Source organism: Neophocaena asiaeorientalis, unplaced genomic scaffold (assembly GCF_003031525.2).
Source record: "Neophocaena asiaeorientalis asiaeorientalis breed wild unplaced genomic scaffold, Neophocaena_asiaeorientalis_V1.1 scaffold71, whole genome shotgun sequence".
NCBI classification, from domain to species: domain Eukaryota; kingdom Metazoa; phylum Chordata; class Mammalia; order Artiodactyla; family Phocoenidae; genus Neophocaena; species Neophocaena asiaeorientalis.
Window position 1 is genome coordinate 2,185,563 of NW_020175439.1, and position 6,000 is coordinate 2,191,562.

The 6,000-nt window shown below is 37.0% G+C and overlaps 1 protein-coding gene across 8 annotated transcripts in view; it reads left to right on the forward strand.

Moving 5' to 3' along the window:
• TCF12 (transcription factor 12) overlaps positions 1–3,730 on the forward strand; it is a 377,241-nt gene extending 373,511 nt beyond the window's left edge. For 7 of the 8 annotated variants that reach the window (XM_024767777.1, XM_024767778.1, XM_024767780.1 and 4 more), the window contains one exon: positions 1,374–3,721. The gene's annotated coding sequence lies outside the window, so the exon portion shown is untranslated. Of the gene's footprint in view, positions 1–1,373 lie in introns of all 8 variants that reach the window. The other variant, XM_024767779.1, reaches the window with a different exon arrangement.
• Positions 3,731–6,000: the final 2,270 nt, after the last annotated feature.

Here is a 6,000-nt window from a genome sequence, read left to right on the forward strand (position 1 = left end):
CCAGTCTCTCTCTAGCTCTTTGTCCGTCGACTTTCTCTCCCTACGCTCACATCTCTCTTCTCCCCTACCGTTTTCTTCCTGTTCTTTCATTGCTTCTGTATCTCCTACTCTTTCATAGCTCTATCCTTATCTCTATTATGAGGAAATTCCCCCACTTTAGGTTAAAATTAAACCTTGAGCATTCTCACCTATCAAAAAGAATTCTTTTTTAAAAGGAGTGGGGAGAGGTTTCAAGGTTATATAAGAAATGTAGTAAATGCACTTTGTTCCATAAGATTTCAAAGGCTAGTGTTTATTATATTAAAATAAGTCTTAAAGATTGCTAATTTCATAAAGGTGGTTATCTGGTTTCATCTGATCCCTTCAATTCTTTATAGAACTGGATAGCAGCAGATTAAAACCAGCAAGAGATTGGGCAGCAGGAAAACGACTGCTAGAATCAGAATAGCTGATAAATGACCACAGAATGACTGACTATAAAAGCACAATAATATAAGGCCACGAGGCTTTGAATGTCTCAGTTATCCATCCCTAAGAGCATCACTCTAATATAGAACCATACTGTGGCCCTTGTTTAATAAGGAGGTGAAAAGTATGATTCTTCTTAAAGCTATTTCCATCCAAAATGGCTGAAATGGGAAATTTCAGAGCTACTACTATGTATATTATATTAAGAATATAAACATAAAATTTATACTAATAGAGTAAATTTTCTTAGTAAATTCATTGAACAAACACTTACTGAGGACCTACCATGGACCAATAACTGAAACCAATGTGAAAATGAATTCAAAATGGTCCCTGCCCTCAGAAACTTTCAGTTTAGAGGAGATAGATGTAAACAGTTAACACAGTACAGTGGACTGGATGTAGCAATAAATATATGCTTTAACGTCTCTCCACTGAGAACTGGATGAGTAGAACCTCAGAGCTCAGGTATTGCCAACCTGAATGTTGCCAAAATTAAGGTTTGCATAATTACCACAGCTGTTATATAATCCTCTTATCTTGTGATTCTATAATTACATGATCTCCTGTAAAAATCTTACCACATACATCAAGTAAAACCATTTCAGTTACACCTTAAAAGAAGAAATTAATACAGACCATAGATTATAATAATAATAAAAAATATAATACAGACCAAGATTTAAAAATCTTACCACATACATCAAGCAAAACCATTTCAGTTACACCTTAAAAGAAGAAACCTCATTTATAAGCCATGTAGCCGACTGCTAATTTAGTGTAAACCTGGGTATAAATGAGGAATACCAACTTGTTTTGTTTTGTTTTGTTTCTGGGGAGGTGTTTATTTTTAACCGTGATGTCCTAATTGGTTCTATTCTCTCCCTTGGCTCTCCCTGCCACAGTTCCAGAGTTATCAGTAGGCTAGATAGAAGGTGACCTCTCCTCATAAGGACTTGGACAACTCAGATTATCTGAAGACACAAACCTAATAGGAGGGAGAAGAAAAAAACAAAACACTTGAAGCAAGAAATGTAATCCTACGATCAAAGCAGCTGGTCAACACTTCCATCAGAAGTGAAGATAGGAAGCTCATCAGACAGAACATCAGCCCATGAGATGTTCGCAACATAGCAATTTGTTGCAAGCAGTGTGTCGCTTCTGCACAATCAGAGACTGTCTCGGTCTCTCCACTCACCGTGGAAGTTGCCTTGTGCCTAAACTGAATTGACAAATGCATTGTAACTACAAATTTTATTTATTGTTATGGAACTGTAAGGTCTACATATAAAGGGAAAAAGTTAATGTGGAAAGCTGATCTCCACTCAGCTGATGCCAGCATTAGTTAAAGCTGTTCGCGTGCAGAGAACAAAGCAGTGACAACCATTGGCCCTTAGCATTCCCGGCATACCTATTAGTGTCTTAAAAAGGAAGGGAAAAGTCTTTTGTTGCCCTCTCCTATCCTTTTGCCATATGAATAGTGTTTTCCAAGAAATAGGAAAATATTACTTGGTATAGCATTTCTCTCATGCTCATTTTTTCATTCATTTTTATTTTTTCTTTTTGGGTGTTGTATTTGGTCTCTGAATCTGAATAGTTTATGGTCACAGTCCAGAATCCTCCATGTAGCCCTATGTGCTTTGCATATTTACTTTACAAAGATAAGCAGAGACCATCTGTGACCATAGCCTAGCTAAGATTTTTAAAAGGGGAAATTTTGTCCCCTATATTTTCCCCCAAATAAATATTGCTTTATTTCTAATAATAACAAGACTTTTCAAGCTTCTAGGTTTCATAGTAAAGCTTGTAATAGAAGTGTAAATTACAAGGGAAGAATTTACTTTTTAGAAATTGCTTTGTTTTCCAAGCAGTAAGTACTACATATAGTACTTATAAAGTGTTAGCTGTAAGTAAGCACAAAATGAATTTAAAATACAAAGAAGATTTTCAGGCTGTGATTATGTTGAATATAACAACCCAGTAGTCACCAAGGCAGGTAGTGTGATAAATGAACACACCACTCTGAGGCTAATTACCTAATGGAATACAAGAGCAATGGTCACCCATGTCCTTATTCTAGCCTTTATTTCTCTGTCATTTGGGTGGCTGGTTAGTGGGGAGGAATTCAGTGGGTGATGTAATCAACTGCAAACCATCTGCCCTGTCCCAAGAAGATGAGCCAGATTAGCATTTAACCAGTCCTTGTCAGTCCATCTTAATACTGTGCATTAAGGCACCCCTCTGTCTCTAATCCTTAAGAGTTTTTTTTAAAGACATAATAATCACTTTGAACTTCCATGAAACCTGTCTTCCACCACAACAACCCTGGGAGAGAAAAACATGCTAAACAAGGTTGTCTTGGCTTAATAATTCCTTATAGCCAATATCAACAAGGGCAATCAGCACACAGAAGAAAGGACCCAAATCACTATGTAACTTAAAGATTTCTGTTAATTTGAAAGAACAAAAACAATTAAGACAGAACTTCAGATTCTCCAATCAGGATGATACCTAACAAATCAGTCTTTCGTGAACGTAATGGACTTTCTGGTCACTTTAATTTGCCTATATTCTCCAATTACATCAGACTCTCTCTGTGGCCTTGTTCTTCATTTCAGTGTTAATCAGCTAAAACAGAAGTTGTTGCTTATGATGTGTGAGTGAACATATGCCACTGCCTGGCCTTTTTTCTTCAGAGCTTGTTGTCTTTTTCGCTATATTAGACTTTGCAGTATGCCCAGAAGCTTTCCTTCATAAAATAGAAAGAAAAAAACATTTGGCTTATTTTTCACTGTAGCTAGTCTTTTATACAATAATCTTGTAAGAAAATTTCTTGAATTCTAAATATTACTCTTTCTAGATTTTTGAAATCGAAAAGTTTTCAGTAAAAAGTTTCTTACTTTATTTTATTATATTAGGTAGTAAAAATGTAGGGGTTATTTACCATAACCTGTTCATTAATATCAGAAATTTACAATAGCATTTTAAGACCATAGTAGAATTCTAGCATACCGTGTAGTACCTATGGAGTATTGTAAGAGCTAATTGTCCGAGATGAATTGCTTCTCATCTTGTTCGCCAGTTTCCATTGTTGGTTTATTGCAGATTTGTATCCTGTGTCAAATTCAAGGTATTATTGATAAACCTTTTGAACCAGCAGCAAGAAGTTCAAAATTTTTTCTGTCACTGTAACAGAAAACACAATATGTATATAACATTTATGTAGCAATAAATGTGCCATCTTTTTTTTTAACATAGTAAACTAGTGAGTTTTTTACATTCCTCTCTCAAACAGTAATGCATTTTGGTTTTTTTTCCTCCATCTCATTGCTCCCAGGAATGTTCACACTGCTTTTCTTTCTTTTCTCCCAGCTTTCTTGAGATATAGTTGACATATAATATTGTGTATGTTTAAGATGTAGAACGTCATGATTTGATATATGTATATATTGCAAAATGATTACCACAGCAAGGTTAGTTAACACATCTATCACCTTACATAGTTCCTTTTTTGCGTGTGTGGCAAAAATGTTTAACGACCACGCTGCTTTTCTTATGTGCATTGCCTGTGACCTTATCTGGGAAACCCATCAGGACAGAATCAGACTTGTAGAACTAAGCTGCTAATCTAGTCTATAGCTTCTCTGGGTTATATGTTTCTCCTCTTGCCCTCTCTACTGATAGTGGCCTTTTTAGCCTTTTCCTGAAGGTTTACCAATGGTGATTAGTAGTTAAAAACTGCTTATTTGTAGATCTGGAGAAAAACGAAGATGGAAAAGGACTCAAATGAAGCTTTCAAATTAACATTATTTGAAGCACTTTCACATGTTTTATGTCCCTTTTCTCACAAAAAGCCTATCTCATAATTAGGAGATGGTATTATTTACTGTTCTCAGATTAAAAGTTCTGCTCTTATCCCAGTTTTCACATACAGCCCCACTCCACCCCCCTGCCAAAAATATGCATAGTGATTATCCACAAGGACTTCAGCCGAGCAAGAGCCTAAAACAAACAGTGGATGAACTTTTTTGGACAAACTTTCGTAGGGCCTATACGTGAGACACCCAAGATCATCGTCACACCCTCTTGGGATCCTGGCAAATTGCTTCTCTTGGTGAATTATGAAATCCACTGTTCACATTGGAGGCCCAACAGATCATTTTACTCGTAGGAGTTGATGAAAACAAACATTTTAGTTTGATTTTTCTTTATACAGATTGATGAATAAAATATAGATTATTATAGTTAAATGAAATCTAGAAACCATCTCATCAACCACCTCATTAATAGCTTTATAAAAACTGAGGCCCAGAGAGGTTGTATGTCTCCAAAAGCACATAACTAGTAACAGATTAAGATACTTAAAACTTGTCCTACAAAATCTTCTTGCCTTTACTTTTTGTCCTTTGTCTTTATAGATTTTTAGGCCAATTCTCTTTAGTGGCTTCACTTTCTTCTCTACTACATTTTTTTTTCTTTCATTTTTCTCTCCTCTAGTTCATATATTTTTTCTTCCATGGAAACTCAGAATTTAAATGTACATCACGTCATGTGTGCATGCATGTGTGCATGCATGTGTGTGTGTATCAAAGGTTAAAGAGTATTAGCTTTGGCATCAAACAGTCCTCGATTCAGTCCAGGCTCAACATCTAGTTAGCTCCATTTCCCTATCTGAAAAATGGAGATACATATTAGAATTGTGTAAGTATTGAATGAAACAATGTATGGAAAGCTCTTACCTTGGTTCCTGTCACATAAGTACTCAATAAATGATAAATATTTTTTAAATAAATAGTAGCTTTCCTTTGAACCAGCTCCCAGGAAGATTCTTCTTCAGCCATCCTGTGAGAGAGGTAAATGGTGGTAAAAACAACCCCAAGAAGATGTCAACCCATCTTTGCAGGAGTCTACATTCTTCGGGGGCAAGCCAATGAAACATATTCAGTGCCCTCCAGTTGGGTACGTTTTATGAGGACTTTTTTTTTAAACCTTCACATTTCAAAAGAGTGAGCCAGTAGTCTTTGCCCAGTCACACTTTATGGGTTGGCAGCTAAGTCAGTTTGGGTCCTCAGGAAGCAGATACCAAGATAGAAGTGCAAGGGATTTATTGGAGGTAGTACCTGTGGGAAACAAAAGGGAAAGGAATCAGGAGTAATTAGGGATGGGCTTCAGACCATGGTGCAGGTCTGACATCTGTGAAAGAAGGGGAGAGGAAGGCGGATTAGGTAAGGAGAACCTCAGACTGCCTGTAGCTCTGGACAAAGTCCTGAGGTCCAAGAAGATTGCCCATTGAGGAGTCTTGTGTTGGACAGAAGTGGTAAGGTGCCAGTGTCCCTGTGGTGGGCAGTAACCTGGGAGTTACCTGAGAAGACAGGCCTCAGTGTGAATACTCCAAAGTTCTGCACTTGGAGGCTGAGAGCTAACTGCACTCCCCTGACTGGTTATCCCTTGAAGGGAGATCTCAGAGGTGCACCTCCATGGCTTTCACAGCACCTCATTGCTACTTCCTACAGAACTGGCAGAACAAAACCA